General features: G+C 45.1%; 1 protein-coding gene across 2 annotated transcripts in view; it reads right to left on the bottom strand.

Annotated features, from left to right (window-relative positions):
* Positions 1 to 10,168, bottom strand: part of hivep2a (HIVEP zinc finger 2a) — a 119,799-nt gene extending 109,631 nt beyond the window's left edge. Inside the window, exon 1 of one of the 2 annotated variants that reach the window (XM_037085420.1) lies at positions 9,757 to 10,168. The gene's annotated coding sequence lies outside the window, so the exon portion shown is untranslated. Of the gene's footprint in view, positions 1 to 1,561; positions 1,967 to 9,756 lie in introns of those variants that run through there. The other variant, XM_037085421.1, reaches the window with a different exon arrangement.
* Between the last annotated feature and the right edge of the window lie 3,115 nt (positions 10,169 to 13,283).

Here is a 13,283-nt window from a genome sequence, read left to right on the forward strand (position 1 = left end):
CATTAAAAATTATAGATAGATTATAGATATAGAATTTGAGATTTTCAGCTGAAGAACAAAAAGTCCCTCTGATACACAGCTCATTTTATTCTGACATTTCTGCCTGACCTACTTCCCATAACCTTTCCTCTTGTATGTCAGTTAGATCTACTACATTTCCCAAAATGCCACTGGACATCCCCACCACAGACAACTCCTTGAGCGCAGGGCTTTACATGTACGTAGATGCGAGGCGTGAGTTACTGCAAGCGCGAAAGCGAGAGTTTCCCACTGACAGAAAGTGAGTTTCACACTTTACTCAAAAGTGAACGACAGGTTTTGTAGTCGTAAAGTTTTCTTTTCTAGTTCTGGTTTCATTTCTGTAGGTGCAAAAATTCATATTTCTGCCCAAATGACTGTTGAAAGTGACGGAGTAGCGGCTCCAGATTCAGAGTGATGAACATGAAAAGCTCATTTCTGGTACTTTTGATGACTGAAACCTCCTTTGATTCATACACCGAAGCTGCTGGGAATAAGATGTCAAGTCAATGACACTTTAGCAGTTAGCTACAGAGATATTAATAAGAAAAACATAAAAGCAAACTATGAAAGTTGTATAAGGACCTGTACATTTATTTAGAGTTGTGTATTTTTATAGCATTTTATTAAATCCAGCCACTGATTTCAGCTTTTTGCATTCATGATTCATAGCTGCATTGTTTTTTCTAATAAAAAAAGACAGATTCAGCTTTTGAGATTTTTTAGCATCTAAAGTAGTAAGGTAATCTTAACAGATGAGATTAATGTCAGTTTTATCTCTGTTCTTGTTGGTTAAGCAATACAGGCAACAAGAGAGGAAAACCTCGCAAAGCTGTGTCAAAAGTAATCTGGTATTTTTACCAGGAAACAAACTAAAAAAAAAATATATCAGCACGATCTCCATGCAATTAGCTTGCGTAAGCTGCTAGCTTGTACTGTTGGGCCTAATTTCGTGCCTCTCATCATAAAACTGACAAATTCCAAGTGATAGATGGCTGTACTGCTGGCTAGCATATAAGCTAAGAAGACACAACATTTAAATTCAATCATTTTGCACTGCTAGGTAACATGCTATGACATGTTCTGGACCACTGAATTAACAAAAATTGATATCAGTCTTCTCTCAACTTAAAACACAAAACATGGCAAGTTGGCTTACTTGGCAAGCAGCTAGGCCTGGTTTCTTCCTTCTCATCATGAAGCTAAGTAACAAATCCCAGTTGATCTTCGGATTTTAGCTTTTTAGCTTACAAGGGACAACATATAGCAGGCCTATACAACGTAATTTTGAAGCTTTTTGAATGCATATTCTTTTCAGTTTTGGCAAACTGCCTCTTCTAGACTCAGGCTGAGCTAACGGCAAACATGTTCTGGACCACTGAATGAACAATTATCAAAATCTTGGCAGCAGCAAGTGTAGGGGAAAAGTAAGCTTAAGTAGCCTCTATACATCCAAAGGCCCTTTTTACAAGTCATATCTCATTACCACTTACAGAAACTGAAATGAAAGACAGTGTTATTTCCTGGCAATTAGCTTACTTACCAAGTAGCTAGCTGAGTCTCCAGCTGGGCTCAGTTTCCTTGTTTCTCATCATGAAGCTAAATCCCAGACGGTTCTAATTTTGGGACTTTTGGAAGGAATTGCAATACTCTTCTCTTTTGGCTGACAGTTTCCTTTTTGCTCTTCTAAACTCTGGCTAAGCTAACATGATAATAGCTAACATGGTGAAGACCACTTAATTAAAAAAACTTAAATTGACATTGGTCTCTTCATCAAAATACTGACAGCAACCAGTACTATAAGTAAACTATTACCTTTAAAAGCTTTTCATGAAGTAGTACCCTGACCTAAAATAGAGCTAATAACCCCAAATTAGCATGTGCTTTGCCGAGCCGGCTGATAATCGTTATGTTAGCTTATTGCTAACACAAACCTACACATGCTAAGCTTTGCACTGAGCCACCGGGAGGGTTCGGCCTATATTCTGAGGCAGTTTTCAGGGAAAGCATTAGCAGGAGCACTTTGTTAGCGACAGCCTTGCACCATTCACTCACTGTTTGTCTATGCTACATAACAAATGTAGATATTTTTGGTCAGAAAATGAATTATATATAGTGCAGAAAGGAATAATACAAGATGAAACAGCCATAGTGGGGTGATAAGGAGATGAGGGCGACAGGCTCTCGCACCTTCAACACATCATCAAGGAACACAACACCTCTACCGTGTTATTCAAATGGTACAAAAGAATTCAAGCAAGGCTGCAGCGGTGAGAGTACACTGTATGTATATGTAGAGTATCCTTCTGTATATATTAGCTACTGTATATGATTTATAGTAATCCCTTGACAGGCAGTGTACACTAAAAGGAGAGTAATTGTTGTCAGTTGGGATTTTCTGATTACAAAACACTGATTTAGCTCGACTGTCTGATGCATAAATGCATGAAGTGAGACTAATTACAAGCTGTTGAGAAAGTAGGCCAGTTTGGGTAAAGGTCCCTCTCTCACTCTGTCTCTCTCTCTATCTCTCTCTCGCTCTGTCCTTCTATCTCTCTATAATCTCCCTGTCAATTTAAATAGACACACACACACGCACACACACACACACACACACAGCCCACCTGACATCCAGCGCCTCCCTTGGAGTAAAGAGAGGATTCGATGTCGGCCTCTCTTCTCTGTCACACACAAACAAACACACACAGTTTGCTACCGAGCATCTCGCAGGTGGGAAATTATCACATCTCCCAGGCTGTCGAAAAGCTGCCAGGCGATTGGCTGGAGTGGAGCAAACTGACGCGCGCGGCAACAAAGTCATCACTGATTGGCTGAGGGACAGAGCGATGTCCTCATCTGGCTGCTGCGTGTGGGGGGACAAGAGAGGGAGTTTCCTTTTGTACAGCTGAGGACAACATGCTGAGATCACACACACACACACGCACACACACACTTGGAGCAAAGTCCTTCAGATGAAAAGTGTGTCAGCAGCTGACAGAACAGACACACTGCTGTCTGTCGGTGAAGCTCGGAAACCTCTTACTCCTCTGTTACCCCTTGTCTTTCTCCTTCTCCTTCGCCATCCTCTCTTCTCACTTACTTTCATCTCATCGCCTGTCTTTTCCACTTGTTTCCTCTCCTCTTCTTTTGCTTCCTCGCCTCTAGTTTTCTTTCCTCTTGTTTCTTATCCTCGTCCATCCGTTCACTTCCTATCACCGCTCCTCCTCCCCACTTGTTTCCCTCCTCTCCTGCCATTCCCTTTCTTCGCTCGTTCCTAAGTTTCCTCTCCTCTAGTTTCCTTTCCTCTTGTTTCCTTTTGTTTCCTCTGCTCACCTCTTCTTGTAGTTTTCTTTCCTTTTGTTTCCTCTCCACTTGTTTCTCTCCTCTCGTTTCCTCACCTCTCTTCATCTCTCCTCTCCTCTCTCCTGTTCTCTCCTTTCATTTCGTCCCACCTCAACTTGCACTCCTTTTTCTTCCTCTCTTCTCCCCTGCTCTAGTATCCTTTCCCCTCAATTCCTTGCTTCTTGTTTCCTTTTTCCTCCTCTTGTCTCCTCTCCTAGCTCTTCACCCTTTCCTTGCTTCCTTGATCTCCCCTAAGTGATTTTTTCTCCTCTTCTTCTCTCTTATCCCCCCTCTACTTCCATTTTTCTTTTCTCCCCTTCCACTCTTCTTTCCTCCATTCTCATTTCTTCCCTCCTCCCTTCACTCATCTTCCTCTTTCCTTTACTCCCTCCTCTCTTCTTCTTCAGGAGGTAACTCACACCTTTTCCTCTCCTCAGGTGTATATACTGCATGTCCAACCAGGTATAAAGGAAAAAAAAAAAACACAGAAGAAGAACTGATCAGGAGAAGCCAGTCAACCAACTCATTAACTGTGTGTGTGTGTGTGTGTGTGTGTGTGTGTGTGTGTGTGTGTGTGTGTGTGTGTGAGTGTGTGTGTGTCTTAATAATTTAGCCGTCGCTGTCAGGACCTCAGTCACTGGAGCGCTCTCAGGTTCCTCCACAGCTCTCAGGTGATCACACACACACACACACACACACACACACACACGTGCAGGTGAAACCTTGCAATTGCGTTTGAAAGTGGCACAGCTCGGCGAGATGAGCTGGATCAGCTCAGTGTGAGGCTCCCCTCGATTCGCCGCCCTCCGGAGGAATCCCTTTCACTTCACTCCGGAGAACCGGTGGGCACGGTGTCACCGTGTCGCGGTGTTATTTGTCGGCGATAATCCACTCGGAGGCGGCTGATATGTTACAATAACCGACTGAGTGACACAGAGAATGCCCAAATGCAGAGCAGAGCAACACTTTCTCGCCGAATTCACTCCAGGATGAACACCAGCCGCACAAAGCTGTAATGAAAGCCCAGCAGTGTGTGTGTGTGTGTGTGTGTGTGTGTGTGTGTGTGTGTGTGTCAATTCAAATTCTCTAGCTATGTCGTGTCTTAATTCACAGCAAACACAGAAAGCTAATCACATCTGCGGCGAGCTGATACACAGCCAGCAGCGAGACGGACGGGAGGAGATGAACACAGCTACAATTAGCCGGAAGCAAACACGCAGATAATAATTAAGCGGGTTTAAAAGCAACGGCACAGATAAAGACATAGTCAAAACCTGAGTGCTGCTCTTTTTTTTTTTTTTTTTTTTTACAGCGTCAACGTACAAGCGTACAAGTCATTATTGCAAACCTAACTGGGTATTTTGTTTCTTCGCATACCACAGCGTGCCTCATGTAAGTCTCTTTATAACACAGTGTCCACACAGGAATGTAATAAATCAAGAGCAGAGGAACTGTATTGCAGCCGATCAATAAGCCTGTCCACAGTCTACACCGTCTTTAAACACAGACAGGGGTTATAACCCTCGCCACCTGTTTAGCTATAAACCATACTCATAGGGGGGCGATGAGATGTGATTGAAAGCGCTGTAAAAGTAAGTTTGTGGTCCTTGGGTTAAGATATTTTTGTCCAATCAATCCTAATATGTGTGCTGGGCGGCCCCTGACCAGTGCTGCAGGTAAATAGTGTGTTATTATAGATCCTCGCGGCTTTTCTTGCTCCAAAAGACCCGCCTCAGTCTGCCTCTGATTGGTTGCCTTCTACCTCTACTGCTCCTTCTACTCTTAACTCAAACTGCTGCTGTTCTTCTTGTGTTCCTGGAGCAGCAATGTATGAGCAGGAGTTTCCCCAGTAAACACAACGACCTCTTCGCCGTCCTCCTGCTCGGTCTACTGCTGCTCATCTCGGGGTCATTCGTCCTCCAGAGCTGCTCTTTGATGTGTTTACCGGGGAGACATCAGCTCCGCCGCTGGCTGTTTGTTTTGCAGACCAACGGCATGAAAAACCCCAGACACAACTCATTAACACCAGACAACCATTGAACATGAAAATTAGGAAATAGCACACTGGCTAATTCTTTCCCCATTTGATTAAATAGGAAATTTATCGCGGTCCACTGACCTCCCTCCCTCTCTCTGGTTATCCAGCTAACCACCCTGGCACCCAAGGCAGGCACCCATGGGAGGACAGCCGAAAACAGACGTTCATCCTCGGGCATGGGCCCCACTGATATCCCTCGCAAGGGATCTGTGACAGTTTTTTTCAACGGGAAAAAGGTTGAACTTCACCTAGTGTCTCGCCTCCTCCCACTGAAATGCTCCATGGATTTATTTAGCCATCATGGCTTTCATCACACTGAGGTGGTCATGGTTTTAATCTTGGAAAACGAAAAGACAGAAGTCAGTCAGAGACAGAGCAGGGCGTGTCTTGTGAGAAAAGCAGCGGGATCCATAAAAAACACATGGATACTGGCCCTATAAAGCCAGTGTGGCACAGCTGCTAAAACAGCAGCCCGGCCACTTGGAAACCGAAACGCTCACAAAAAAAAAAAAAAAAAAAAAGTTTGATGTTTTTGCTTTGTCTTCTCTTGTCCTCGTTTGTCAAGGCCGAAAGTTCACGTTCACGTCACAAATCAACGCGTAGCACAGCGTCAGCCTTGCGCTGGGTGACGGCGTTTACTGTCAAATCTGCATGTGCATGAAACCAAACTGTTTGTACTCGGATACCTTGAGTAATCGTCTCGGCACCACTGGTTACTGCTGGTTAATTGTGTGTTAAGTACCGGTATGCTCAGACACACCTGCGTATGCACACTGAGTTCTCACGAGGCCTACATATTAAATTAATTGCACGTTTCAAGCCGAAATCAACTCGCACCTCGCGCACGTTCTCTGCACGCCCATCCACCCTGGTAATAGTGTGTGTGTGTGTGTGTGTGTGTGTGCATGGAGGCTCGCGCCTACGCAGTACAACCCGATGGCCATCTGAGGTGGCAGCGGGACAGATGGTACGTAGGTCGGTCTTACCCCGTGCACGCTCACACACACATTCACCAGAGACACGTGCACCGCAGCCGTGCACGCCGTGTGTGCCCTGACAGCAGAATACATACTGTAATGATCTCTTCAGCTGCAGGCTTACAAACCCCACAAACACCACAAAACCCGTCCGGCACCAGATTCTGCTGCTGCTCCTCTTCAGCGGAGCGTCCCCCCCTTCACTCCATTTGTTTCTGTCGGCGTTCAGCCTCCATTTGCCTTAATTGTTCGGCAGCGCACGCAGCTTTTAGTTTGTTTCTAAAAATACCGTCTTTACAGTGTCAGTCTGAGTTTAAAATTAGCTGCTTTCCCTGCCAACAAGGACACAGTGACACTTTGTGAAAAATACCTACCGATTGTTCCTCTCACAATGCACAGTAAATATTCTGATTTGTTTATTTATCTACTTACTGCATCCGTGGAAGGTGACACTTGATCTTTAGGGTCCCTGTGTCCTTAATTTGCGTCCCTGTGACATATTAAACACCAGAGAACCGCTCCAAAAACCAAACCAAATAGTTACGCTGGCAGCAGCTTGGCCGCACTGTGTCCAACCTGCTGGAGAGCACTTAAAGGATAAGTTCACCCCGAAAGTTCAAATTCAGTCATCATCTCCTCAAAGCCATGCTGACGAAAAGTCAGGTGAAGTCTCGTAGTCTGCAGTGCATTCCTGGAGCTTCACCGCACAGAGGTGTTGCAGCGTTCAGCGGAAGTAGCTGGGTACTTGCTTTAAAATGGCTCAATACAGCTCGTCTGGTACATGAAAGTTGGCAGAATCCCCCAAGATCCCCAATGTTGTGTTGTGAAAACTACCTAAAAGTCATACTTGAGTAAAAGTAAAGATAACTAGTGAAAATATTAGTTTGGTAGATGCAAAAGCCTTGAGTAAAAGCCCTAAAGTGTATGATATTAGATGTAGGCTTAAAGTAATTTTCTGGCAATGATGTGCTCAAAGGTCCACTGTAAGTTCATCTCTGAGTCTCATTCTTTGGGATGGCGAGAGACCCAACCTACAATCCCAAAGTGAGCAAAAATCAGCTTTCTTACAAAATGGACTTTTGAGCAACAAAAGTGACCGACCAACCAACAATTGTATATATAGTTACAGATACTGATACTTTGGGTCAAGTCATTATCAGCGAGGCTACAATATTCAGCATTATTCTGATAATCAGAGTTATTTGTCCGATTGCTGGTAAAATACATTTAATTAAAAATGTGCTACTTTGGTCTCTAACGCAGCATGTCATCTCCAAAGTAACTAGTAACTATTTTTTATGTACATATGGTAATAACTGTTGCAGAGAGGAAGTTTAAAATGGCAGAAAATGAAAATATTTAAAGGGTAACTCCACCAATTTTACACATTAACATGTATTTGGAGATCTTAGTGAGTACTACTGCATATCTGAAAAAAAGTAGCATAAAGCCTTTTGTGGCTCCAGAAGAAGCTGCATATAATCTGACGAACTGCTTACAGTGATGTCACTCATCGGCAAAGTTGCATTGTGGGTAATGTAGGCACCAGCTTTTGGAAAGGGGAAGAAGAATGTGTGTAATAGAAAAGATGTTGCGGTTCTGCTGCATTGATTTTGATCCAGCAGTGTAACAGGAGGGCCTCTAATGCTGCTGTGACCATGCAAACATTACCCACAATTCAATTTATCATCTAGGTGACATCACTGGAGGTTATTTGTCAGATGCAGCTACTTCTGAAGGTTTACTTTAATAGCCTGTGGAAAACTGGTGAAGTTAACCTTTAAGTATAGAGCAAGTACCACAAAGCTGTACTCAAGTACACTACTTAAGTAAATGTACTTAGTTATGTTCCATAACTGCAACTTGATTTTGAAAAGATGTTGTTTTGCTGTTGAGGTTGAGCACCAGCTGCAGACGAGGTGCTACTTTAGCAGTTACAGTGAAGACTTCTGCTTTGACAGGAGGGTAAATATCACCTTTTCCAAATCAGTTTGTGATGTTGTGGCTTCGGGAGAACCAGTTTCTCTTTTGTTTTGTTTTGTTTTTCTGTTATGTTTTTACCTTTTAAAACAAGTTCCCATCTGCTTTGGCTGCAACGCTGTCTAGCTGTCAAGCTCCAGAAATGTTTTTGTGGACCACGAAACACCACCTGACTTAGACTGAGCAGATAATGAGTAAATTTCCATTTTTGGGAGTACTTATCATTTCTAAGTAGAGCCTGTACAGTAGTGCTTGACCCTGACCTTTGACCCCTGACCTCTCCCTGGAGGGGCGGAGGCGCAGGGGAAGTGACAGAGCTTTCCCTGCGGGAGTGAGCAGCGGATCACGGGATTATGACGCGCAGCAACACAGCGTGCTTATATGATGAGGCTGTAAATCTGTGCCGGAGAAGTGCAGCGAAAAAAAAAAGGCTGAAATATTTTCCAGCTCAGGAGTATCAGCAGGCTTGTTAGAGAGGAAGAGAGGGAGAGAGAGCGAGAGAGGGAGCAGGGCCGGGCCGTGCGTCGGAGTCTCCCCGGCTGGGGCCCCTCTCTAGACGGCAACACGTCATGGAACATTCCCGGAACCAGCCAGCGCACCACCCACCATTTCTCTCACTCTCTCCCTCTCTCTCTCTCATACGGACACACAAACAGAGGAAACAAACGATGAGCATATGAGATAAAGTCACTCCCTTCTGAAAAAAAAGAACTCTGTCTCTAACACCGTTCGCGTCTTTTTTTGGGGGGGGATACATTTCTCAGCGACACGCACTCCGCCTCAGCCGCGGTGATCTCACTGTAGCGGCAACGAGGAAATACCAAAGGGAGTGCGCTAAGGTCACAGCTGAAACTCACTTTTTTTTAAAAACACTCACACGGCGGCTCCATGAACATCAGGAGGGTGGTTAAACAATGATTTGCAGGTGCGCTTCTGCGAGCCGGAGCCGTCCAGACGCGCGCAGGGCAGCCCCGGTGCCTGGCGGCGCACACATGCAGAAAATCGACCTTTTTTTTCCCCAGACGCAGCAATCACACCATCGCACCTATCCGAGCTTCCACTTTCACAGCTTCATGTCCACCGACACTCATCCCCCCCCCCCCCCCCCGGCCTTGCAGCCAGCCCGGCCGTGCAGGCTACTGCAAATTCCTCAGGATATTACGCAACCTGGGTAATCTGCATGCAATGCAATGCGTGCCCGGGGTATTCCCCCTGCATAGCCTTGCCCTTATAAGCTAAACAAAAGATCAAGTGCCGTGAAAAAAAAAATAAAAATCAACCACAGTTGTCCGTCACGGCGCGGAAAAACCCGCTGTCAGTGTGAAATGTGTGAGAATGTGTCCGGGGGGGAAAAAAAGGTTTCGTTTCCCCCCCCCCCTCTCTCTCTCTCCCCGCGCTTACCTTCTGTCTGCGCTCCGGCTGCGCGTCTCCGTCTCCGTGCGAAAATGACAACAAGCGGCGGTGACAGGAGATCCGATTCCGGGCGGGCTTGACACCTCGCTGGTCGCCCGCTAGAAACAGCCAGGAGACGGTTTGTTAGAAAATCCACAACAGTCGAGGCGGAGCGGTGGAAACGACGCCGACGGAGGAAAAGTTGCGCGTAAAAATGGAAGGAATCCTTCTCCGAGCGGATTTCTTTGCTGCCGGAGCTCCACTCCTGCAGCCAGGGCAGACAGTAAAAATGTGTGCGTCTGACTGTGTTGTGAGTGTGTGTATGTGTGCGCGTTGCGTGAGGGTGAAATCAGGAGACACATACACACGCGCACACACACACACTCATACGCACACGGGGGTTATTCCAAACGCCACTTCCCAGAATAGCAGCATAGAGGAGAGGGAGAGAGAGAGAGAGAGAGAGAGAGAGAGAGAGAGAGACGGAGCGGCAGAGAGCGAGAGGGAGAGGGCGTGTGTACGTGTGTGTCTGCGTTTGTGTGTGTGTATGTATGTGTGTGTGCGCTCGTGTGACGTCGTCGGATCCCCCAGCGCGCAACCAGGGCAGAGGGAGGGGAGGGGAGGAGGAGCAGTGGCCGAGGAGGAGGCTCTGTCTGCCGGCGCAGAGAGAGCAGGATTCCCCGGTCACCTCTGGAGCGACCTGTCTGTCTGACTGTCTGCCTGCCTCGGCTGGCTGTATGCACTGCCGTGCGTTAAGACTGGAAGTGGATGCACCGATACAGAAACATCATGTCCCACAGCATGTCAGCTGAAAATCTAAATATCATAAATATGCGATAATTAGAATGACAAAAATGATATTGCTGCTGTTTGTAATTCTGTTCATAGGGTAGTAACCTTCAGCATCATCACTGCAATTATACGATTTGAATGATACCTTGCACAGTATAATCTGTCTCACTCATTAATACAAATTATTTTTATTATAATTAGATTATATGAATAGTACAAAATGCAGAAGTAAAACCTAGAGCACTGCTCCTGTTTTGTTTCCACCGTCCCCTCATGTTTCCTGTGTTTCGATTTGATGAAACAGAAAAAAAGAATGCGAACGTAAAGAGTGTTACCTCAGGAATGTCATAATATGTGCACAAAACCAAGCAGCGAAGTCTGACTGTGACTTCCTGGAGCTCCTCTGGTTGCCCGGCAACAGCACAGTGACGACAAGACTGCAGGAAGCTGCTGCATCTGACTGCTTAGTGTCATCTTTGCACTTTAGTTTTTCTGGGATAAAACAATTAAGACACCCTCTTAAATTATCTTTTTAAAAAAAAAAAAAAAAAAAAACTTTGGCGCCAGGCTAGCTGTTTCCCCCACCTTATGGTCTTTATGCTAAGCTAAGCTAAGCTAAGCTAAGTGCATCTTGGCTTTACTGCCATTGAAAAGTAACATGTTACACTGCTGCGCTATGTAGTTACTTTTATGATAAACTAACTAAATAACGGATTACTTGAATTGCAGAACTAATGCGTTACGTTACTCATTACAACAAAAAAGTAATCAGAGTACTCAAATTGATTACTTTGTAACACACTGATAGCCAGACAATTTGAATTAGATCAGCATGTTGACACACAGTATATCTTTATTTGGGGTCAGGTATTTGCCAGAAATGATGTATTACAAATGAAAAGGGCTGTCCTGTACGGTGTCACATTGTCGTTTCAGCAGCTAATGGATAGAGTCTGGGTGCCACGGAGACAGCTGAAACCTTTCACCAAAGCATAAGCTAAAAAACCTCGTGCAGCTGTTTAATGTCTCATGACACTCATCAAAAGTACAGAGTGCCCTATTATAAATTAAGCTTTCAGGATGCTTTGAGTTCTGGAAGCCAGGGCAGTTTCCTACTTTGCCTGGTCCTAGTTGCAAATCCAATATTTTTGTAGGTAAACTCCATATTTTGAAAGTTTTATGCAAATAGTCTGGCTTGCACCGGGCCTGGATTAGGTTTTGCCAGTGTGGATGTTCACATTCATGAAGCTGGACTAGCATCCTGCTTTCCAACCATGTCACATTGAAGCAGAGAAGGCGGAACCAAATGCACAAGACAGCAGGCAGGAAGAACGATAAGTGAAGTTTATTAAGGACCAATGGCTGGAACAGGCAAACGTGGCAGGACCCGAGAAACACCGCAGGATGAGGATAACCCAATGGCAGGATCAAGGGAACTCAACAGCAGGATCAGAGTAACCTAATGGCAGGATCAGGGTAACTCAGCAGCTGGATCAGAGTAACCTAATGGCAGGATCAGGGTAACTCAACGGCAGACAACATGGCAAAGCCACGAGTGAAACCCAGAAACCACACATACAATTAAACTTAAATGAGAGGATCATGACACTGAGACCTCAAAAATAGGGAGCATTTCAAAACCGTCAGAGGGTCCTCCACTGGAAAAAATGTGTTCTTGCAGATTCTTGGAACTTTAAAAAGAATAAAAATAACAAAATCAGTATATTTCAACAGTTTTTAATATATTACAAAATACTTCTGTTTTTACTCAGGAAAGAATGCAGAATAATCTACCCCTCTGGCACAAACTATTATTCATCAGCTTTCATTCATTCATTCACAATTTGCTCTGTAGTGAGTCAGTGCATGCCAGTGCCCTGTGATTGCCAGCCTCTTTGTGCCGACTGACCTCAGTGCGACCCCCTGTGAACGACAGAAGACTCGACATTTTCGGACTTTCGGCAGATTTTACAAAATGCGTCTCCAGGACATCCGTATTTCTTTCTTTTTCCAAAGCGAGGATGAAGCGCAACAGTGCAGCAGACCCCATGCTGTGTGGTGCCAGAAAACAGGTTGTGAAAAAGCGTGGAGGCTTGTCATAAATCAGGAGAGAGACGGGAGAACCGCGATCCTTGGACGAAACCATGGAGAGGCTGATGAATTTCAGATTGCATTGTGCCAACTGTGAAATTTGGTGGAGGAGGAATTATGGTATGGGGTTGTTTTTCAGGAGCTGGGCTTGGCCCCTTAGTTCCAGTGAAAGGAACATTGAATGCTTCAGGATACCAAAACATTTTGGACAATTCCATGCTCCCAACCTTGTGGGAACAGTTTGGAGCGGGCCCCTTCCTCTTCCAACATGACTGTGCACCAGTGCACAAAGCAAGGTCCATAAAGACGTGGATGACAGAGTCTGGTGTGGATGAACTTGACTGGCCTGCACAGAGTCCTGACCTGAACCCGATAGAACACCTTTGGGATGAATTAGAGCGGAGACTGAGAGCCAGGCCTTCTCGACCAACATCAGTGTGTGACCTCACCAATGCGCTTTTGGAAGAATGGTCAAAAATTCCTATAAACACTCTCCTCAACCTTGTGGACAGTCTTCCCAGAAGAGTTGAAGCTGTAATAGCTGCAAAAGGTGGACCAACATCATATTGAATTCTATGAGTTAGGAATGGGATGGCACTTCAGTTCATAGAATGAGTAAAGGCAGGTGAGCGAATACTTTTGGTAATATAGTG

This window comes from Acanthopagrus latus, chromosome 22 (genome assembly GCF_904848185.1).
Source record: "Acanthopagrus latus isolate v.2019 chromosome 22, fAcaLat1.1, whole genome shotgun sequence".
Taxonomy (NCBI): domain Eukaryota; kingdom Metazoa; phylum Chordata; class Actinopteri; order Spariformes; family Sparidae; genus Acanthopagrus; species Acanthopagrus latus.